This window comes from Protopterus annectens, chromosome 13.part0 (assembly GCF_019279795.1).
Source record: "Protopterus annectens isolate FY-2018-M chromosome 13.part0, PAN1.0, whole genome shotgun sequence".
Taxonomy (NCBI): domain Eukaryota; kingdom Metazoa; phylum Chordata; order Ceratodontiformes; family Protopteridae; genus Protopterus; species Protopterus annectens.
In genome coordinates, this window is record NC_056747.1 from 609,792,950 (window position 1) to 609,817,597 (window position 24,648).

The following is a 24,648-nucleotide window of genomic DNA, read 5'->3' on the forward strand; positions in this document are numbered from 1 at the left end:
GATCAGGTGGGTAAGCATTCTTTGCAGTGTGGTTTCGATGCTTTACAGTCTTCTTCCAGGGTGGCTGCCACTGGATCAGTTATTCGTAGGCACGCCTGGCTTAAGGATCAGAACTTGTCAGAGCATGTTAAAGCTCGAATTTTGGATGCTCCTCTGCAGTCTGAAGTTTTGTTTGGTTCTCCTGTGGAGTCAGTCTTGAAGAAAATGGAAGACAAAGCTAAGTCTATGCAGACTGTTAAGGATTTTTTGCAGGTGCAGCCCCCTAAGTTTAGCAGAAATTGGCCTACTAAGGGATGGGCTTACCCTTCTTCTGATTTACAGTCTAGGGGCAGATCTAGACGTGGTAGGGGCAGAGCTCAGGGTTCTTTCAGGCCTAGAATGTGGAGTTCTCCTGCACAATCTACAGGTGAGGGCAGGGGCCAGTCCTTTCGTAAACAGACCCAATGACCTGCATCTTCAGCTGCCAGATCCTTCCTGTCTGGCAGCTCCTCTGGGAGGAAAGTTGGCACTCTTCAGGCAAAACTGGCTTTTAGTCACCCAGGACAAATGGGTGTTGGACATTATAGACCGAGGCTACAAGTTTTATTTCCACATTGCCTCCTTTCAAAGGCATGCCAGACGTTCCTCCTCAGCAAAGGGTGGAGGCTCACAAACAGATTTCTTTACTTCTTCAAATGGGCGCTATACAGCAGGTCCCTCTGTCAGAAGTGGGCCTAGGATTTTATTCTCGCCTGTTTCTTGTACCAAAGAAAGGAAACACTTGGAGGCCAATTTTGGATTTATCTATCCTCAACACATACCTGGACATTCCATAATTCAAAATGTTGACTTTGCAACAACTTCTGCCTCTGTTGGGCAAAGATCACTGGATGGTAACTCTGGATCTCAAAGAGGCTTATCTTCATATTCCTATCAGGCCCAGTTGCAGGAGATTCCCATGCTGGCTGGGACTTTACATTATCAGTTCTCTGCATTGCCCTTTGGCTTATCTACTGCCCAGGGTGTTCACAAAGGTTCTGGCTCCGTGATAGCCTTCTTAAGGTTAAGAGGAATACAAATTTATCCTTATTTGGACGACTGCCTGATTCTTGCTCAAGACAAAGACAAGCTACTTCACCATCTACAGTATGTTATGGCAGTGTTAAGGTGCCTAGGGTATTCTGTGAACGAAACAAAGTCCAGTCTAGTACCCTCTCAGGAAATGTGCTTTCTGGGTGTGAGACTGAATACAGCCTCTCAGATGGCTTTTGACCCCGGACAAGCAAAGAAATCTTACACTTTACTTCCAACAATTGTCTCTACGGTCCAGGCTGACTGCAAGGACAGTCCTTCAAGCCTTGGGGTTCATGGCATCTTGTATTCTGGTGCTTCCCAATGCCAAACTGCATATGAGGAAGCTACAATGGTATCTCAAAAGTGTATGGACAACACTGCCACGATCTGGACACTGTCATTCAGATAATACCTTGCATTCAAAAGGAATTTTTGTGGTGGGCTCAGGAATGTCACCTAAACAAGGGACTCTCTGTGACCCGACCAGAGGCGTCAGATCTTAACGACAGATGCCTCAGACAAGGCTTGGGGAGCACACCTCAATGGAAAATGGGTTCAAGACACGTGGCCTGCCAGACTTCAACATTTACATATCAACTTGAAGGAGATGTTAGCAGTCCAATTTGCATTGATGGCTTTCAAGGATCTACTTCACCCAGGTCAAGTGTTGATTCAAACAGACAACACAACTGTCATGTGGTACATCAACAAGCAAGGGGGAACCCATTCGTACCCTCTTTGCAGGCAAGCTATGATTTTGTGGGAGACTGCTCTCAGTTTGCACCTCACTCTTCAGGCAAGGATGTTCTTCATCTCACATTGCTGCAGTCCTAACACTTGGGTAGTCCGCTGTCCCTCGGTCGGCCCGAATATCAGAGTATAAGGCTGACGTCGGTCAAGGCGCATTTGACTGACATCAGAACGTCAGGGTACAAATGCGCATGACCGACGTCATATCCTCAGTCTTTTTTGCCGCATGGTCCGATGCAGAAGCAGTATTGCAAGTGCCGTTCGGCGTTCTGAAATTTTTCGAATTCGGAGTTTCAGACCGAAGTCAGAGTTGGTTAAGTACCCGTTGGAATATTTTGTTTTTCTTGCCTCAGTGGTTTACGGATGTCAGAAAAAGTGAATAACTGTATTTCTTGTGGGAAACAGATACCGCATAGGGATTACCATAATTTGTGTATACCTTGTTTGGGACCTGAGCACGACGTTGTTGGGTGTCGCTTTTGTGCTAGGTTCAATAAACGCACTATAAAGCGAAGGTTGGATTGTGCCAGGTTGGTCTTTGGGAAGCGGTGCAATTATAATATGCCGTCGGATGCTCCGGCCGCTTCTCAAAGAAGCGCAAGGACAAGGTAGTTAAACCTAGGTTAGAGGAGTCGTCCGAACCGGACGCCGGTTCTTTAGAGGCGTCAGTGGAACCGGTGGTTCCGACGGAGGCCTCTCTGGAGTCCCAGGGAGAAACTTTGATTTTACAGGATGTGGCCTCCCAGGAGGCAGGTCAGGCTGTAGGGGCTTCTCAGATAACTGTACTCCCTCCCTTCCTAAGGGGTCTAGGCCCTCTCTTCTGCTTCCAAGGCTTCTCCTAGAGGCAGGTCTAGTTTAGCTTCTGTGGGTGTCACTCCTAGTTCTTCAGGTTCTGTGCCCAAGAAGCACATGCTTAAAATGGCAGAAGATTTGATTACTTTAATTAGAGGCTCTATGCCCCCTCCTGATAAGAGGCCTAGGATGGAACCAGTGTTGGGGATTATGAGCAGGCTTGGATGTGTCTGAGTCTTCTGAAGACTTGCAGGAGTATTCTCATTATTCTGATTCTGATGTGGATGATTCTACTCCTTCTGCTTCTCCTCCTGAGGATTTTTCTTTTTCAGAAACCCTTCACTCCATGAGAGAGCATTTTAAATGGGAAGGTCAGGACTTCTCTGATTCCAGGAAAAGGCTTAGAGAATTTTTGTTTTTACCCCAGCATAGGCCTTTGGCTATACCTCCTGTTCTGAATGTGGTGGAAGATCTGTTTGCAGAGGCTTCTCTTAATCCTGATTCTTTGCCTCCTGCTCCTGTTAAACCAGATAGGTATTACATGGTGCCTGAAGCTCATAAGTATCTTTTTAAAAGTCCTAGGGCAGACCCAGAAACTGTTAGCCAGGGGCCTAAGGGTGTTAAGGCTTCTGTTGTCAAGAATCCGGTTCCTGCAGATAAAGAGGCCAGGGCCTTGGATAGATGGGGAAAGAAAGTTTATACTTCTTCCACTCTTGCCATGAGAGCTTTGAATTGCCAGTTTCACATGTTGAAATATCAAAATTATCTCCTTTCACAGTTGAAATCTAAGGTTGATGCTCTGGCGGAAGGTATTGATTGTAAAGAGTTACAAGATTTAGTGCATGTTTCTGAACAGGTGGGTAAGCATTCTTTGCAATGTGGTTTTGATGCTGTACAGGCCTCGTCTAGGGTGGCTGCCACTGGGTCAGTTCTTCGCAGGCATGCCTGGCTGAGGGATCAAAATTTATCTGATCATGTTAAAACTAGGATTTTGGATGCCCCTTTGCAATCTGATGTCTTGTTTGGTTCTCCTGTTGAGGCAGTTTTAAAGAAAATGGAAGACAAGGCTAAGTCTATGCAGACTGTTAAAGATTTTTTGCAGGTTCAGCCTCCAAAGTTTAGTAGAAATTGGCCTACTAAGGGGTGGACGTATCCTTCTTATGATTCCCAGTCTAGGGGTAGATCTAGACGTGGCAGGGGCAGAGGTCAGGGCTCTTTCAGGCCTAGAACAGGGAGTTCTCCTGCACAGTCTTGGTGAGGGCAGGGGTCAGTCCTTTCGTAACAGACCCAATGACCTACCTTTTCAGCTGCCAGAACCTTCTCGCCTGGCAGCTCCTTTGGGAGGAAGGTTGGCACTTTTCAAAGAAAATTGGAGTTTGATTACCCAAGACAGATGGGTATTGGATATCATACATCACGGTTACAGGTTTTATTTCCATACCTTGCCTCCTTTCAAAGGCATGCCAGACATTCCTCCTCAACAAAGAATAGAGGCTCACAAGCAAATTTCTCTGTTACTCCAAATAGGGGCCATACAGCCGGTTCCTATGCCAGAAAGGGGCCTAGGATTTTATTCTCGCCTGTTCCTTGTACCAAAAAAGGGGAACACGTGGAGACCAATTTTGGATTTATCTATCCTCAACACTTATCTGGACATTCCCAAGTTCAAAATGTTGACGTTACAACAGCTTTTACCGCTGCTGGGCAAGGATCACTGGATGGTAACTTTGGATCTCAAGGAAGCTTACCTTTATGTTCCTATCCGGTTAAGTTGCAGGAAGTATCTGCGTTTTTGGACTGGGACTTCTCACTATCAGTTCTCTGCATTGCCCTTTGGCTTATCTACTGCGCCCAGAGTATTTACGAAAGTTCTGGCTCCAGTGATAGCTTTCTTCAGGCTGAAAGGAATACAAATCTATCCTTATTTGGACGATTGCCTGATTCTGGCTCAAGGAAGGGACGAGCTCCTTCGTCATTTGGAATATGTGATAGCAGTGCTAAGATGCCTGGGGTATTCTGTGAACAAAATAAAGTCCAGTCTAGTACCCTCTCAAGACATGTGCTTTCTGGGTGTAAGACTGAATACAGCATCCCAGATGGCCTTTCTAACCCCGGACAAACAAAAGAATCTTTCCCTTTACTTCCATCATCTATCTCTTCAGTCCGGGCTGACTGCAAGGACAGTCCTTCAAGCCTTAGGGTTCATGGCATCTTGTATTCTGGTGCTTCCCAATGCCAAACTGCATATGAGGAAGTTGCAATGGTATCTCAAAAATGTATGGACACAGCACTGCCAGGATCTGGACACTGTCATTCCAATAATACCTTGCATTCAAAAGGAATTTTTGTGGTGGGCTCAGGAATGTCACCTAAACAAGGGACTCTCTGTGACCCGGCCAGAGGCGAGTCAAATTTTAACGACAGATGCCTCGGACAAAGCTTGGGAGCTCATCTAAACGGAAAGTGGATACAAGACAAGTGGCCTGTCAGACTACAGCATCTACATATCAACTTGAAGGAGATGTTAGCAGTCCAGTTTGCATTAATAGCTTTCAAGGATTTACTTCTTCCAGGGCAGGTGTTGATTCTAACAGACAACACAACTGTCATGTGGTACATCAACAAGCAAGGGGAACACATTCTTATCCTCTATGCAGGCAAGCAATGATTTTGTGGGAGACTGCTCTCAGTTTACAACTAAGTCTTCAGGCAAGGTTTCTGCCGGGAGCACAGAACTCCTTAGCAGATGTGTTAAGCAGACAAATCATGGATCCCCACGAGTGGAAACTGGATCTTCATGTATTTCAGAAATTGACAGTGTCCTGGGGAACTCCAGACATAGATCTGTTCGCTTCTCCACTAAACCACCAGCTGCCAAAGTTTTGCACAAAGAGTTTTCATCCCACAGCTTGGAAAGTGGATGCTCTTTCTTTCAATTGGAAAAATCTTCATGTGTATGCCTTTCCACCTCTGCCTCTCCTCCCAAAGGTACTTCTGAAGGTCAGACAGGACAAGCCAAGGATGATCTTGATAGCTCCAGATTGGCCTCGACAGCACTGGTACCCATTAATGAGAAGTCTAGTACGGAAGCCTCCATGGCCTTTGCCTTTGATTCCACATCTGTTGTCCCAGGAGGACAGTCATTTGCTCAATGTCAAACTTCACTCTCTTCACCTAACAGCCTGGCATATTCTGTTTTAAACCATAGAGGGTCTCAACTTCCACAACAAGTTTTGAATGTGATTTTGGAAGCTAGAAGGCCTAGTACAAGGAAAGTGTACGCAGATAAATGGAAGAGATTTTTGTTTTGGAGTGCAGCTAAGGATTTGGATGTTTCTGAGCCTGATTTAAGTGTGGCTCTTCAATATCTTACTGAGTTGTTAGACAAAGGTTTGTCCTTCTCTTCTATTAAGATTCATGCTGCAGCAATTTCAGCTCACTACGACTGTGACCCACCATTGTTTTCTCATCCTTTGTTCAAGCAATTTCTTAGAGGGCAAAGAATATAAGACCCCACGAAGGGCTCCTACTCCTGCTTGGGATCTCAATTTTGTGTTGGAGAAACTCACTCTACAACCTTTTGAGCCTGCAGCTACTGCTGAGTTGAAATATTTATCATGGAAGACTGCTTTTTGTTGGCCATTACCTCTGCAAGAAGGGTTTCTGAATTGCAGGCCCTTATGGCAGTTGAGCCTTTCTTAATTTTCCATAAGGATAGGGTATCTTTACGTACTAATCCTTCCTTTATGCCTAAAGTGGTTTCTAGTGTGGCTTTAAACCAAACTATTCATTTGCCTACTTTTTATGCAAATCCCCAAAATAAAGGGGAAAAGATTTTGCACACTTTAGATGTACACAGGCAGTTGCGATATTATTTGGACAGAACTAAAGGGTTCAGACAATCTCAGCAGTTATTAGTTTCTTTTGCTTTGTGCTCTCAGGGCAAGCCCGTGTCAAAACAAACTATTTCTAAGTGGATTGGATTTTGCATTGCTTTCTGTTATTCCCATCATGGCAAAGAGATTCCGGCTGGGATTAGGCCTCATTCCACTAGGGCTACTGCCACTTCAACAGCTTTTTTGAGGGGGGTGGCAACTAAGGATATTTTGGAGGCAGCCACTTGGAGTTCAGTGCATACCTTCTCTAGGCATTACCACCTTCCATTGTACTCTAAATCCAGGGCTGGTTTTGCCACTGCTGTGTTGCAGGGCATTTTGGCAGCTCCTGCTTCATTATAGTTTAACCATCCTCCCTTACCTCTGCTTTGGGATTCTACCCAAGTGTTAGGACTGCAGCAATGTGAGATGAAGAACATAGTACAGTTTTGTACCTACCATAAATGTAGATGTTCAAGATCCACATTGCTGCAGTCCAATTCCTCCCTCCTTCCCTCTGTAGTTTGAGGTGGTTGTGTGGGTTGGGTTATCCATCTGAGGTATATTGTGTATATTGTATATTTTGTATATATTGTACATATTTTTGGTGTTAGGCTGGTTGGTTGTTTAGTTGTTGTCTATGGGTTTTGACCTTTCTTTTTAGGGTCTTCTGACATCTGGGGCAAGAAAAGACTGAGGATATGACGTCAGTCATGCGCATTTGTACCCTGACGTTCTGATGTCAGTCAAATGCGCCTTGACCGACGTCAGCCTTATACTCTGATATTCGGGCCGACCGAGGGACAGCGGACTACCCAAGTGTTAGGACTGCAGCAATGTGGATCTTCGAACATCTACATTTATGGTAGGTACAAAACTGTACTTTTCTGCCAGGAGCACAGAACTCCTTAGCGGATGTTTTGAGCAGACAGATGGTGGATCCCCACGAGTGGAAGTTGGATCCTCATGTATTTCGACAGTTGACAGTGATATGGGGGACTCCAGACTTAGATCTGTTCGCTTCTCCACTAAATTTCCAGTTGCCAAAGTTTTGCACAAAGATGTTTCATCCAAAAGCTTGGAAAGTGGATGCTCTATCATTCAGTTGGAACAATCTTCACGTCTATGCCTTTCCTCCTCTGCCTCTCCTTCCCAAGGTGCTCTTGAAGGTCAGACAGGACAAGCCCTCCATGATTCTAATAGCTCCAGATTGGCCACGGCAGCACTGGTACCCTCTGCTGAGGAGTTTAGCACGGAGCCTCCTTGGCCTTTGCCATCAATTCCACACCTTTTGTCTCAGGCAGGCAATCATTTCCTCAATGTCAGGATACAGTCCCTGCATCTGACAGCCTGGCATATTCTGTTCTAGAACCTGGAGGGTCGCAGCTTCCTCAACAAGTTTTGAATGTCATTTTGGAGGCCAGAAGGCCTAGTACAAGGAAAGTTTATGCTGATAAATTGAGGAGATTTTTTATTTGGAGCAAAGCAAAGAGCTTTGATGTTTCCAGGCCTAATTTGAGTGTTTCACTTCAATATCTTACAGATTTATTGGACAAGGGTTTGTCTTTCTCCTCTGTAAAAGTTCATGCTGCAGCCATTTCTGCTCACTATGACTGTGACCCACCATTATTCTCTCATCCTTTGTTTAAGCAATTCCTTAGAGGGGCAAAGAACATAAGACCCCCGCGTAAGCTCCTACTCCTTCCTGGGATCTCAATTTTGTGTTGGAAAAACTCACTTTACCTCCTTTTGAACCTGCAGCTACATCTGAGTTGAAGTTTTTGTCTTGGAAGACTGCTTTTTTGTTGGCCATTACGTCTGCTAGAAGGGTATCTGAATTACAGGCTCTAATGGCAGTTGAACCCTTCCTGATTTTTCATAAGGATAAGGTATCTCTGCGTACTAACCCTGCTTTTATACCTAAAGTGGTTTCAAATGTGGCCTTGAACCAATCTATTCACTTGCCTACTTTTTATGCTGATCCCCAAAATAAAGGGGAGAAAATTTTGCACACTTTGGATATTCACAGGCAGTTGCGTTACTATTTGAGCAGGACTAAAGGGTTCAGACAGTCTCAACAGTTATTTGTTTCTTTTGCTTTGGGCTCACAGGGGAAACCTGTTTCAAAACAAACTATTTCTAAGTGGATTGGCCATTGTATTGCTTTTTGTTATTCTCATCATGGTAAGGAGATTCCGGCTGGAATCAGACCTCATTCCACTAGGGCTACTGCCACTTCTACTGCTTTTTAAGGGTGTAGCTACTAAAGATATTTTGGAAGCAGCTACTTGGAGTTCAGTGCACACTTTTTCTAAACATTACCATCTCCCTCTTTATTCCAAATCTAGGGCTGGGTTTGCCACTGCAGTTTTACAGGGCATGTTAGCAGCTCCCAATGCTTTATGATTTTGCCAACCTCCCTTTACCTTTGCTTTGGGATTCTACCCACAGGTTATGACTGCAGCAATGTGAGATGAAGAACATAGTACAGTTTTGTACCTACCATAAATGTAGATGTTCAAGATCCACATTGCTGCAGTCCAATTTACTCCCTCCTTCCCCTCTATAGTTTGGAGTGGTTGTGTGGTTTGGGTTGTAAATATTGTTTGTACATGGGTTTTGGAGGTTTTTCTGTTTTTGGCTATGGCCTTTCTTTTTAGGGCCTTCTGACATCTGGGGCAAGAAAGACTGAGGATATGACGTCAGTCATGCGCTTTAATACCATGGCATACTGACGTCAGATCTGAGCGACCATGACCGACGCCAGCCTAACACTTTGGTATTCGGGCCGACCGAGGACAGCGGACTACCCACAGGTTATGACTGCAGCAATGTGGATCTTCGAACATCTACATTTATGGTAGGTACAAAACTGTACTGTATATATGTATATATATATATATATATGGATTCACTTCAGAAGATCGAATTTCCGAAATCTCGAACTACAAATAACCGAAACCAAAAGCTCGAGTTTTGGAAACTCGAACTTCTGAAGGGAAACCATTAAAACAAAAATAAAACACAAGCTTCGCTTTTGCAGGGGCTTAGCCCCCTGCACCCTAATGGGGCTGTGCCCCACACCCCCTACTTAAATATACCAACTCCAAGATCGCGCTACAGTGGGGAGATGGGAAATCTCCGTCTTGCTGTATGCAGCGAAAACGGAGATTTCTTTACTTCCTGCCAACACCACGAAACAAAATACATTACGTACACACAAGGCATGCAACAATACTTGCCTCTGTGTGCACGTAATGTATTCAGGTAAGTAAGTGTTATTTGAACACTACACACATTCGATTTATTAAAATCTCGATCATATGGTCTCGACCATATGCAAATCGATTTTAATAATTCGATATGTGAAGTGTTCCCATATATATATATATATATATATATATGTATATATGTATATATATATATATATATATATATATATATATATATATATACATATATATATATATATATATATATATATATATATATATACATACACATTTTTATATATATATATATATATATATATATATATATATATATATATATATACATATATATATATATATATATATATAATGTGTGTATGTGTGTGTATATATATATATATATATATATATATATATATATATATATATATATATATATATGTGTGTGTGTGTGTATATATATATATATATGTGTGTATATATGTGTGTGTGTGTGTATATATATATATATATATATATATATATATATATATATATATATATGTGTATATATATATATATATATATATATATATATATATATATATATATATATATATATACATATATATATATATATATATATATATACCTTATAAGCAGTGCCTAATGTATCTGTTCATCTATTTTCCAATCCAGCTGATGGTACTGCTAGAGGAGCAGGTATCAACATGCCTGGATGCGATTATGTGACTTTTTGTTAGGCTTCTAGATGTCCTTCCTTAATGCTCCCTTTGATAGCTCCACACTGTTTAGCCATAAGTTAAGGAAACTTTCACAAGGAGCAAACAGAATGATAAGACTCTTCCTGCTGTTGGAATCCACTTCTCCAATCCTCAGAGAACCTTCTCCAGGAATCGGAGAGATGGTAATGAAATACAGTACAGAAAATGTCAGGGTTTTAACCAGGATGCTCCTGCATATAGGTCCTCCTGAAGCAGAGGGGGGAACAATTTCAGTGGACTTCACCCTAGAGGCAGATCGCAGAAACAAGGGTTTTGTGATCCCTTTTCCAAGAAATTCTTTTAGCACTCTTGAAGGATTGCCCAACTGTCACACTCTGGAGGTAGTCACTTATCCTGCAACTTGAAGCCTGCCAAGCCATCACATCAGTTTTGTGGGCTCTGCGGATAATCACCAGTGGTTATTTACCCTCCTTTAAAAAAAGAGCAAGTTTCCCACAGTACCACCCACCAGTCGGGATCTGCAACAACAGCATCTTAAAGCAATTAGAAAAAAGTCTTCCAACAAGTCCCCTAAAATCAGTTATAATCCTTAGGCCATTCCAGGTTCTTTTTAGTTCTGAAAATACAGGGGATCATAGGCTAGTTTTGGACCTCCATCACCTCAGTCAGTTTGTAAAGCAGACAAAGTTCTGGATGGTCATGACTGAGTTCATCCTACCTTTGTTAAGGAAGGATGCTTGGATGTGCTCAGTAGATCTCTAGGGTGCCTACTGCTGTATCAAGACTTCAAGGTGACTAAGGAAATTTCTCCATTTCTGGTCAGTAGCCAGTCCTTTCCAATTCAGAGCATTGCCCTTTGATCTCACTACAGCCCCTCAGGTGTTCAAGTGTGTGGTAGTGGTTGCAGTTCATCTGAGGCTGCTAGGGTTCCAGGTGTTCCCATGTTTAGATGATTGGCTCATCACTGTACCAACCAAAGATCTTCTACTCCATCAAAGGGACTTCTGGCTCCAATTTCTCCAGCACTTGGGGATCACAGTCCATCACTTCAAAAGCAAATTGATATCCACACTATAAATGGAGTTCATTGGATGCCATTTGAATAAGAGCAACCAGATAACTACCCTACCAATTTCCAGGATAGTTTCTCTATGGCAGATAGCCTTGCTAGTTCTTCAGTACTCCTCTCCACCTGCAGTACTTGTCTTTCTATTACTAGGTCTTATGGTTTCCACAACAGCTCTAGTTCTTGTAGCCAGGTACTACATGAAAATTCTTCAATGGACAGATTCAGTACAGTGTTCGCAGTTCCTTCATCCTCTTCATAGCAGGCTTCACCTAACCACATTTTGCAATTTGTAGATCACAAGGTGGTTGACCTCCACAGCTCGTCTGGAATGCTGACCCTTTTCTCCACATCTCCCCTTTGCCATAGTAACCACGGATGCATCCCTGCTGTTGTGGGAGGAACATTTCAAAGGGAAGACTATTCAAGGTTCATGATCATACAGAGGCCACTCTCCATATCAATGTCATGGAGATGAGGCAGTCCTATAAGCATTTCAGGCCTTCCAGGACTCAGTACCCAAAAGTATGATTCCCTTCCAGATGGACAACATATCATTAGTTTGGTACATCAGCAAGCAGGGTGAAACCCATTCATATTCTGCATGCTGAGGCCATGTGAATGTGGCAGTGGGCGATACGATGTCTTCCCATCTCTTTCTGACAGCGATGCATATTCTTGGGACTTTACAATGTGTTGGCAACCAAGTTGAGCAAATCCTTCGTACTGACTCAGAAGTGGTCACTCAGTGATTAATCAGATATTCAGCCACTGGGGCCAACCATGCTGTGATCTTTTAGTTTCATACCCAAACCACAAATTTAGCAGTTACTTTGACCTAATCCCTTTGCAGGGACACTCATTGAGGGACACATTCCATAGCTGGCCCTTGGGTCTCCTATATACCTTTCCCCCACTTCCTATGATAAGTTTGTTCAGAAAGTAGCAAGGCCAAGGTAATCCATCATTGCTCCTTTTTGGCTTAGGCAAGTGTGGTTACCCTTCCTCTGGCCTCATTTATTATGGTTTTCCTGGATACTGGACAGCCTTTCATATCTTCTGACTCTCTCGTCCTGCAGCCTCTCCTGAATCCAGAGACACTGAAGCTAATTTTAACCTGGCCAGAGATGCCAGACTTTCCACTAAAGTAGTTCATAGTTTATCCTCTCAAAAATTGAGCATCAGCAAGGTTCCTCTCAGCAAATCAAAGTGATACTTTGTTTAGGCAAATGCTGGAGAGAGAGATCCCTTTTTAGCTCCACTTCCTTCTATCCTATATTTTTTTCAGATCTTTTTATTTTCCCTGAAGGGTTTCACTTTTTCCAACAATCAAATTGCATCTATTTTCATTTCTAATTTCCATGTTGGACACAATTAAACAGCTATAGCCTCTAATGATTAGAAAGGCATTTCTAAAAGGAACATTTTTATTGATACCCTTCTGTAAGGCATTCTGTTTCTCCATGGAGCTTAGCTGTCATGCTTCAGAAGTTAAGAAAACCTCCTTTTGACCTGGCAGCTTCAGCAGAATTAAAGTACCTTTCTTAGAGGACTATATTTCTTGTGGCTGACACTTCTGCTAAAAGGATTTCTGAATTACAAGCTTTCTCTTGTAAACCTTCATACTTCTTTTTCCATTAAGATAGTGTTTTTTTTTTTTTTTTGAGAATGAATCATTCCAAAAGTGGCATCCGAAATTAATGTTGATCAATCCATTGATTTATCAGTATTCTTTCCACGATTTTTTAAAAAGGAGAATATAGATATTCACAGATAACTTAGATTTTACTTCCAGAGGAGTAAGCCTGCAGAGAAATACGGATTTTTGAAAATCTGATCAATTATTTGTAGCCTTTTCTAGAGCAAAGCTATGACAGAATGTCTTGTAAGTCACACTATCCAGGTATCTGTCTGATTGATTGTGTAGCAGTTGTATGCAAAAAAGTGGGACATAGTTTAGCTAAGCAACCAAAGTCTTACTCAACAAGGGCTCTTTTTGCCTCTACTGTTTTTTTGCATTCCTGTAGATGACGTCTGTGCTGCTGCAACATGGTCTACAGTCCACACATTCACTACTCATTATAAACTTCACATACAATCAAGGTTACTTGCGTCTTTCAGTTCCATGATTCTCAGGAGTATCCTTCCTCTGTCCCTCCCAGGTTATGGCAGCTAGGGAATCTGTTCCAAAGGTCGAATCACATGAAAAAATATCACATCAGATACGACAGCTGTGCACTCATGGCAATTATAGATCCATGTTGCCTTATTTTCTTCTGGTTCAACATCCCTCTTTATTCTCACTTTCCACATGTTTTTCCCTAGTGCTCCTTTTAGATCAAATGGACCAACCAGGACCCTTGTCAGCTCACAACCTCAATTGTTTTTTTTTTTTTCCTGTTATAGGATTCACTTATTTGCTATGAGTTGATAAGACTTTATCAGCTGATAAGTTGGCAAACTTGAGCTGTGGTATTTGGTTTAACAGAGGATTATGGGTAGTGGAGGAGTCAGGTCTATATCATAACATTGAAGGGAACAAATCTCAAATGGCTGAAATATCGAAATTGCCGTTCATCTAAATCGATTTTGTGGGGGGCAGTGCACCCCACACCACCCGCTAATTATATATACCAACTCTGAGATCACACTACAATGAGGAAAGGGCAAAATTCCCTGTCTTCACTGTAATGCAATCTCACAATAACAAATCGTTGAACAGCAATTTTGATATTTCAGCGTTTTGAGATTTGTTCCTTTTGATGTTATGATATAGACCCGGGGATCAGATACCTGGATCCACAGCTTTTATAGGGACCCAGGTCAGATCCAGTTGGATCCGATAACCCAAAGGTTGAATCTGGCAAAAAGGATAAGACAGCACAGATCTGTGTTACGGTGAGTATTTAACTTTCGTTCAGACATGTTAGATGTGAAGATCATTCATCAGTGTTAAAGATCTTTAGTGTGAGGACATTCCCTTGCTTAGGAGGTGGTTATTCATCCACCAGACTACATTCTTATTTCCACTTGTCCTTTAGTACTTGCTGTTCCAGAGAATAATAGAACCAGTTCCTTCTTCCCAATTTGGGAAAGGTTTTTGGTCAAGGATGTTTTTAGTGCCAAAGAAAGAAGATGCATGGAGACCATTTCAGGACCCTTCTTCTTAGACCTGTTTATGATTTTGCCTTACTTCAAATTTATGTCATTTCACAGACTGCTACCTCTTTTTCCTCATTCAAGTTTCCTGGTAGCTCTACATTTACAAGATTCTTACGTAATTTCTTTTCATCCAGACTTCAGGCTTGTGTGTCTGGATCATTTATTAGTTCTCTGCTTTGTCCTTTGGACTATCCACTTCACTAAGTGTGTTTAGTAAGTGGCTCGCTTCCATTATAACTCATTGCAACCTACAGGGTATACATTTTCTTTTTTCCATATTTAGATGACATTCTTATCTTTGCAGAGTTTTTCCCAAGTGTTAGGAATCTCTCACTTGGGTGGTGAGAGATCTCTTGTGCAAGCTGGGATTCCAACAGAACATTCAAAAATCCTTTGACTCCCTCACGCAGGATTGTGTTCTTGGAGTGTCAGCAGGATGCAGCAGCTCAAAGAGGTTTTCGTCCACAGGAAAAAAATAGATCTACATCTAGATTTATTTCAAAAGTTTTCCACTCATTCCTTGGTCACTGTGGGGGAATACTTTAAGTGTTTTGGGCCTCGTGGCATTTGTGATTATCATGATAATCTGGGAAAAGTCTAAATCATAAAGATGCAATGATATTGGAAGTCTCTCTGGTTCCAGCATCAACATCTCTTGTGTTTTCAAATACCAGTGCTGGAATTTGTCAGTAGAAGAATTACTTGGAGACGGCAAATATTCCTAAATGCAGGTCTCATCTTAGCCTGCCCTGTTCATAAGCAGTCAGCCATCACAGACGTCCTGGACTTTGCTTGGTAATAGTGTGAGGTGTGTGGGACACCTAGGATAGATGCAAGCACATGAATATGAAAGTGATATATGCCCTGATCAAGGCAGCCAACTCTTTGAATCATCTTTGGTCCCCAGGACCTCTTCAGGTTGTTTCAGACAATACCTGTCATGTGAAACAGCTTCAAACTGGGGAAGCCGGGTAGTATCCTATTTGCCAACAAGCCATATTAACTTGGGATCTAGCTTCACAGCACAGTCTGTGTCTACAGGTATTCTGTTATAATAATACTGTATGGCAGACAAGCTGAACATAAGGCAGATCCTCACATTCAAACTAGATAAGGGGATTGTGAGACTGCCAGCCCAGCTAGATGGAATTTTGTAAATCATGTCATTTGTGAATAGTAATACGATTCATATGCTTGTCTTGCAGATGTAAGAGTACTATGTGTTGCACTATATGTTGTGTGGATGTTAAACTACTGGTGCAGAAGTTTGTGTTGAACTGTATGATGTGAGAGTGTTCGATCTCGCCGTTTGTTCTTACACCTAGGTTCGGAGCCGATCCTCGGCTCCGTGTCGGCCGCTCTGCAAGCTCTGCATAGAGAAGAAGCTCGAGACCAACCTAACTCCCACAATCCCCCTCTGCCTTTACCTCAGATCTAGTTTGCCGCTGCAGCGTTCGCATCAGTTTGATGAGCTCGAGCAACCTTAAGCTAAGATTTATATTTTTCTTATATTTCTAAGAATTTTTTTCTACAAAAATTTTATATTAAGTGACTGTGTGTGTGTGTTTGTAGTGTTTCGAGGATTTCTCGGTTCCATATAAAGTTCTTTTATACTTTATTAGAGTTTTCCCTTGGGGCCTACCCCACCCTTTACAGGATTGACTACTGGATTGACTTTTTTACTGGATTTGACTAAAGTTTCTGGATTAGACAAAACTACTGGACTTGACATTTTACTAACTTTCCTTTGTTAGCTATAACTAAGATTGTGACATGTCTGAGAAAGCTAAGTCTGGCTTTAAACGTTGCCAATGTGGGCAAAAGATGTCAGTGACTGATAATCATAGTTCCTGCGTCTACTGTCTTGGCCCTCTCCATCTGCAAGAAGACTGTTCAATTTGTCATTCTTTCAGTGGAAGGGTCATGACAGATAGGCGCAGGAAACTTATGGATAGGGGTCTTTTAAAACCTACCTTTCAAGAGGCTCTGGATGCATCAGACCAGGCATCCAAATCCTCGAAGGAATCGAAGATGTCGGAGCCCAGGTCATCGGCTCCGAGCTCTTCAGTTAAAGTTCGATCACCGGTTCCACAGACTTCGGGGCCGAGTGTTGAACTATTGTCAGTTTCCGAGCCTCGAGTCTTGGAACTGGTGACGGAGCTACCTCCCCCGACACTGTTGAGGTCGGCTCCGTCTTCGATTCCTTCGACGCGCTCTTCCAGACCCCTCTCCGACTCAGATGTAGACCGCGTGGTGCAGAAATTAATGGAGAATACGGCCTTATCCAAGCTCATCTCTGTCTCATCCCAGTTGGTGTCGAGACTCGAAGGCCTTCCCTTATCTCCATCTGTTCCTCCTCCGAAACCTATCCAGTCTTCGGAGCCGGAAGAGGCTGATCTGCTGATTGTGGAACCCTCGGTGCCAGAACCGTCTTTCTCTCGGTCGGCTCCATTCACCTCGACTCCGTCGGATCCGGTACCAGAGTCTCTGAGCCGAAGATCCATCCTTGGATCCGGGACTGAGAGTCGGACCGATGTTTCGGTTCCGACGCTCTCTCTCGGGGCCTCGGCTCGGATCGACTCGGCTCCGTCCTCGGGGTCGATGCCATCGGTGCCTGTCTCGGGGATTCTTCCTATTTCCTCGGAACATGGAGATACCTCGACTCGGGACCCAGGGGCCTTCGACCTCATGAGGAAGGTGTTGTCTACCCAGACAACCACATCAGCAGAAACAGCTTCTCCTTCCCATAAAGGACCGTTATCCTCCTCTGTACCCACGGCTACATCTAAGCATCGAGCACCTGTGTCTCAGCCACCCCTGGAGGGTGCCCCCTCTTCCTCGGAGGCTTCTTCGGATGCTCCCCCCGAGGAAGTTCCGAGGAAAAGATTGTGTAAGAGGAGACACTTAGATTCTCCACAAGAATCATTGACATCGGACACTGACTTAGATGAGTCAGAAGGGTCCCCAAAGTCACCCTCGGAGGATGTCTCCTTTTCGGACATCCTGGAGATCCTAAAGCAGAGAGGTGATTGGCAAGCCCTCCCCCCTTCTGAGGATGAGTCAGTTTTGCTGAAGGCATTCGGTGCTCGCCCTTCCTCCTCCTGGGTCACTCCGCCCTTCGATGAGTTGATGGAGCTGATTGCTCGAAGGGCGTGGGAGACGCCTGACACGGTGGAGCCAGTCCCTAGAAAGCCTAACAAGTATATTACTGCCCCTCAGGATAAGGCTTATCTGACAAAGGGAGTGCCAGTGGACGCTATGGTGGTGGCAGCGGCCACGAAAAAGGAGATGTCTGAATCTTCCTCATCTGTCCATCCGCCTAACAGAGATTCTAGGACTATGGACAGGTATGGGAAGCGCATTTTTAGTTCAGCGGCTTTTTCTATGCGATCCCTGAACTATTTGACCCACTTCACACGGCTACAGAGGGATCTAATCAAAGAGTTGGGAGATACCCTCCAGGGTACTACAGATGCTGCTATTTCAGAAAAAGTTACAGCACATCTCAATACCCTTACGTCTATTGCAAACTCGTCCATGAGGCTGATATCATACGCAGCTGAAGGATCGAGTAGGGCAGCAGCTTCAGCGATTGCTCTTCGTAGGCAATCCTGGATGCGCTTATGTTCATTTGCGGAAGCCTTCAAGTCTTCCTTGACTAACGCCCCATTTGATGGTGCCACTCTCTTTGGCCCCAAAGTAAAGGAGACCCTTACCCGGTGTGAGCAAGAGGGAAAGACTCTGTCTGCTGTCGGAGTCCGTTTTTCCACCCCATCCAGACCGTACCCCAAAGGGCAACGAGGTGGAAAAATGTGGTTTCAAAAACCCCAAGGATTTTTCCCAGGCACACAGGGTGATGCCCCTTCTAGAGGCAGAGGAGGGGGCAGAGGTGGAAGACGCCGCCCTGGTGGCAGAGGGGGTCCGCAAAACCAAGGTGACAGGGGTACACCCCCTGGAAAACCTTTCCAGCACTCCTGAGAGGAGGCCCGACTGTCCTGCTCTGGAGGCAGTCGGGGGTCGCTTAGCTTTATACCCTCAGGCCTGGCAAAATCTTACATCAGACAACTGGGTAAAAAGCGTTGTTACCAGAGGATACAGAATACCCTTTCTATTGCCCCCAATTCCGAAGAAAAGACTCCCAGATGTGCCGCCCCATCTGCGAGACCCTGCAGCTATAGAAATTTCAAAGCTGCTAGAAAAAGAGTCATCCAACCAGTCCCAGCGGACCAAAGAGGATTCGGAACTTACTCAAGGTTCTTTTTAGTTCCAAAGAAGACAGGGGACTGGAGGCCGATTCTGGACCTAAGCAACCTCAATACCTTCGTCAAGAAAGAAAAGTTCCGAATGGTCACGCTTCAATCGATCCTTCCATTTTTACAGAAGGACGACTGGATGTGCTCAATAGATCTGAAGGACGCATACTACCACATCAAAATGGCCAGGGCGTCCAGGGATCACTTGCGCTTCCGGCTGGGAGCCAGCCATTTTCAGTTTCGAGCCCTGCCCTTTGGTCTGACCTCAGCCCCCAGGGTTTTCACCAAATGCATGGCAGTGGTGGCGTCTCACCTGAGACGCCTGGGATTCCAGGTGTTTCCGTATCTGGACGACTGGCTCCTTTCTGCCACCACCCAGCGTCAACTGATTCAGGCCAGGGATTACACACTACAGCTTTGTGTTCATCTCGGAATTTCCGTAAACTTCGAAAAATCTTCACTACAGCCATCACAGCATATCTCATTCATAGGAGCAGAATTGGATACGCATCATTTAATTCTAAGACTTCCTCCAAAAAGGATAGCCTCACTACAAAGCCACATATCTCTTCTTCTGTCATCCAGAAAATCCCCAGCAAAACTGGTTCTGAAAGTTTTGGGTCTCATGGCAGCTTCTCTCATTGCGATACCATTGGGAAGACTGCACATGAGAGTGCTACAATGGCTACTGTTTGCGCAATGGTCGTTCCAACAGCTACCTCTGACACACAAAATTCTGATCACAAACACATGCAAATCACACCTAGCCTGGTGGCTCCGGACTTGCAACCTTTCCAGCGGAAGACCATTTGTGCTACCCACACCGACAGCTACGGTGACCACGGATGCTTCCCTGATAGGGTGGGGGGGCATCTTTCAGGGACAGACAGTCCAAGGCGAATGGACCAATTTAGAGTACAATATGCACATCAATGTTCTAGAGTTGAGGGCAGTGTTTCTAGCGTTGCAACACTTTGCTCCCCTTCTTCCTCTAGGGACTATTGCAGTTCACATGGACAACATGTCTGTGGTCTGGTACATAAACAAACAAGGGGGAACCAAGTCTTATCAGCTATGCAGAGAGGCCATGAGAATCTGGCAATGGGCGGAGTCCACGGGTCGCTTTCTGATTGCAACGCACATCCCGGGGTCATCCAACGTCATAGCCGACAGGTTGAGCAGAGCAATCCTGTTGCCTCACGAGTGGTCCCTCAAACAGTCAGTTGCGAAGAAGATTTTTCGCAAGTGGGGCCAGCCTTCTTGCGATCTTTTTGCGTCTCCAATGAACGCCAAATGCAGGAGCTACTTTGCCCTATTACCCCCTCCAGGGGAAGTCCCCAGGGACGCGCTGGTTCACGATTGGCCCCCGGGTCTCCTGTACGCTTTTCCTCCCTTTCCCCTGATTGCAAATTTCTGCAGAAAGCCAACAACCTGCAAAAGACGATTATCCTCATTGCCCCATTCTGGCCTCGTCAAATCTGGTTTCCCTTTCTTCTGGCACACTGCATTCGGGGGCCCTGGATCCTGGACCCGGAGCCAGATCTACTGACCCACTCGTCAGGGGCTCCCCACCCCTCGCTTCTGTCACTCCAACTAGCAGCTTGGCTGCTCCGCTTCCGTACTTAGCCAGGTCTGATCTTCTTTCACCTGCAGTTCAGAATATATTAGTGGCTTCTCATAAAGCTTCCACTACAAAGACCTACACTAGTAAATGGAAGCGCTTTGTTTTCTGGGCCAATACACAACATTTGGACCCTGTTATAGCTCCTTTAAATAAGATCTTGGAGTTTTTAACCGATTTGTTCCACCAAGGAGCTTCCCCTGCCACTTTAAGAGTGCAATTGGCTGCCATTTCCAACTTTCATGTGGAAGAATGTGGGGCCCCTATTATGGCTCACAGACTTTGTAAGGCCTTTTTAAAAGGATCTTTCCATATTAGACCACCAGTTAAACTCCTACATCTCCTTGGAATCTGAACCTTTTATTATCTAAATTGATGTTACCTCCGTTTGAACCAGCCTCCTCTTGTCCATTGAAGTATTTGTCATGGAAGACTCTCTTTTTGGTGGCCATTACATCGGCTAGGCGGGTGTCAGAGCTTCAGGCTCTTTCTATTAAACACCCTTATCTGATCTTTCACTCTGACAGAGTATCTCTTCGCACTAATCCATCCTTTCTCCCCAAAGTTTGCTCTATTAATAACATTAATCAATCCATTGAACTCCCTACCTTTTTCAAAAATCACTCCAATAAGTTGGAGTATATGTTACACAAATTGGATGTTCATAGACAACTTAGATTTTACCTGGATAGAACAAAGGATCACAGGAAATCAGATCAACTTTTTGTAGCCTTTGCAGACAGCAGGAAAGGTGTAGCAGTTACTAAACGAACCCTTTCCAAATGGCTAACTGATTGCATTATATTTGTTTATGCTACTTCGGAACAAACTTTACCTGTCAAACCCAAGGGCATTCTACAAGATCAGTATCTACATCCCTGGCTCATGCAGCTCGCCACCATTAGACACTATTTGTGCAGCTGCCACTTGGTCTAAACCACATACTTTCATTTCTCATTACAAGGTAGACAGGGTTTCTAGGGACAGGGCAACCTTTGGTTCCACTGTGCTCAAGAACGTTCTCCCGTGAGTTCCTCAGGAACATGGAGCTAGGGACGCTACCCAGGTGTAAGAACAAACGGCGAGATCGAACACTCTCACATTTAGAAGTTATGTCCTTACCATAACGTTCCATGTGGAGTGTTCATCTCGCCTTTGTTCTTACATTCTCACCCTCCCACCCTCAGGAAGAACGTACAGTTTGGTGCCTGGTTTGGTTTATCCTGCTTCTGCATTTCGCAGTTGTTGTGTATATATGTAGATATATATATATATATATATATATATATATGTATAGATGTTCTTGCACTTATGTTTTTTTTTGGCATGAATGTGTTTTTCTCTCTGACTACTGGTTTGCTTGCAAACTAGATCTGAGGTAAAGGCAGAGGGGGATTGTGGGAGTTAGGTTGGTCTCGAGCTTCTTCTCGATGCAGAGCTTGCAGAGCGGCCGACACGGAGCCGAGGATCGGCTCCGAACCCAGGTGTAAGAACAAAGGCGAGATGAACACTCCACATGGAACGTTATGGTAAGGACATACCTTCTAATTATGTACTGAGCTTCAGGAATGTAACCACAGTGTACACCTACTGGAAAAGAACAGAGATGTGTATGAACTATATATCTGTGCAAATGTATGTTTTGATAGTAGAGGCTGGAACATGCAGAGTTAACTTACAAAACTTTAAGAAAATAAGTTGAAATTAAGTGCTCTATGATGTGCTATAAAAAACTAGTTTCAGTGCAGCAAGCAGACACAATGTCTAGGGCTATAGGTTTTCCTGTTGTCTTGAAACAGAAATAATTACTAGGTTTAAAATGTAAAAGTGTTTAGCTGTTTTACGACTTCCATTTCTAGGCAAACATTTGAGAGAGAAGTATTTTTGACACAGATGTTGATTTCTGTTAGCCAGGGAACTGAAGGCAGGTGACAGAGTGATGTTCCAGCTGACCCAGCAGTAATGTTTTGATATTAATTTGGGATCTGTCTCGGACACTTTGCATTTTGTATCTTGTCTTGGATCTGGAAACATCCACTCATCATCAGCACTACATTTGCCTTGCTCTGTAAGTAAGATTTAGGCATAGTATCTCTTTTAGAGATGGATAGGAATATAGTAAGATTAGTTTAGATGTTTTCTGTATTTATTTGAGACTGTCCTGCAATGTTTAAAAATATTTCCAGTGATTCTGAACTCTGCAGTCACTGTGTTGAGTTATTGAGTACTGTCTTGTCCTTTTATTATTTAATATATTTAAACCTTTTAATTGTGGCTGGTTTGTTTAGAGATATCTAAGCTCTTGGAATACTTGCAAATGTACTTGCTGACACTGTACAGGCCACTCCAGTAGTCTTGAAAGTCTTGGTCACACTTACCATTTGGATAATAGTAACATCACACAGCAGGATTGGTCCCTTTCTTTGGGAAGGAACTTATAGTCTGGGCAGAAGGGGGCATAGCTAGTAAACCTGTGCCAGCCTTTCCTCAGGTGTGTGTGTGTGTGTGTGTGTCAGTGTCAGCAACTTGGGCATGGACACGAAGCACTGGTTTGACAGAGAGGGTGATGGAGGTTTTGGCTTGACCGCTCGGCTGAGTTCTTAACCCCATAGCTGTGCCAGTGGGAAGTCTTATTGGGGATTTGGAGAAAGAGGGAGAAACCAGCCCCAGACTGATTGTGATCCTCTGTGTGCTCTTAAGGGAAGTTGTACTTTGCTGTGTGTACTTGTAATCCTCCCAATGTGTACGTTCCTCACTGATGCTAGTGGTGAGGATTGAGGCTCCTCTATTACTGGGCCATTGCAGGGGCATGTCAGGGATCTTCCCAGATTTGATCCATCTTTGAGGAATTCCTCTAGTAGACCCATTTGCCTCCTCTCTCAAAATAATAGGCTAGCCAGATTTTGCTCCCGAACTCCATGCTAGAAGACCTTGAAGTCAGATGCTTTTTTTCTTTTCTTTGGCAGGATTGTTTTTATATGCTTTCCCACCATTTCTAGTCATATCCAGAGTACATTTGAAGATTCAGGAGGAGCTCCCCAAGATCTTTGTGGTGACTCCTTTTCTGGCTTTGGTGAGAGTGGGTTCTCATTTCTTTTGGAAATGACCAGTGGCAATTAGTATAGGCTTCTACACAGAATGAATTTACTGAATGTCAGGGGTGCTTGGGGTCTGGGTTTATCAGTCATCTTCAGCTGACTGCCTGGATGATAAGGTTTTATTTTCCTTTAGGGGCCTGTTTACTGAGGTAGTAATTGAGCAAAAAAGCCTGTTGCTAGATAATCATATATTAGGAAATGGAAAAGGTTTTCTAGTTGGTGCAAAAAAAAACAAAAACAAAACACACACAGTACCCATTCAGAACTAGTTGTTTTCTGGTTTTACAATATTTGTCTGAATTACTTTCATATGGCCTTTCTTACTCCTCCATCGAGGTTCGTTTATTGGCTATTTCATCATGTCTGCCTACGGATCCTTCTTTCTAACCTCTGCAATAAGAGTATCTGATTTGTATGCTCTTGTGGTAAGTTAACTGCCTCATTTTCCACAGACACAAGGTTTCTTTGAGAACTAATCTGTCTTTAATGTCTTAGTGGTATCAGGGTTTGTATTAAACTAAACCATAAATTCCCCCATTTTCTTTACTGTTCTTAAAAATGAAGGAGGAAGGATACTCCTTACCTCTTCATAGCTCTGATACCATCTTGTCAGAAGAAAACATTTCAGATCTTTGGATGTACTGTTTGGGATCTGGTGTTCTTTTCTTGTAAAGGTAAGAAGGGACAATTTGTGTCAATGCACACTTTTTTTATGCAACTGGTTGTCTGTGGCTATTACCTTTTTATACTTGCCACAGCAACATTTTTCCAGGTAGTGCTGTCTGTCTGTGTTTTTTAGCTTTTCAGCCATGTAATTGTAATGCATTTAATATTTGTATATTTTGTGGTGCAGTGCTCTAGGCCTCTCATGCATATTCTGGTGCATTTAGTATTATCTTATTTGTGACTTTTGCCTTTTCCCGGTTAAGGGTCGCCACAGCAGAACTCTACTGTTTATAAAACTGCTGTAGGTACTTCAGGTGTGCCTTCCTGTGGTGGGTGCAGTTTGTTTTCTACTGGAGCTAAGATGGAGTATTGCTA

The 24,648-nt window shown here is 43.7% G+C and overlaps 1 protein-coding gene across 2 annotated transcripts in view; it reads left to right on the forward strand.

Annotated features, from left to right (window-relative positions):
- The window catches only part of TRIM37 (tripartite motif containing 37), a 2,575,817-nt gene that overhangs the window by 119,855 nt on the left and 2,431,314 nt on the right, over positions 1-24,648 (forward strand). The gene's annotated exons all lie outside the window — the stretch shown is intronic.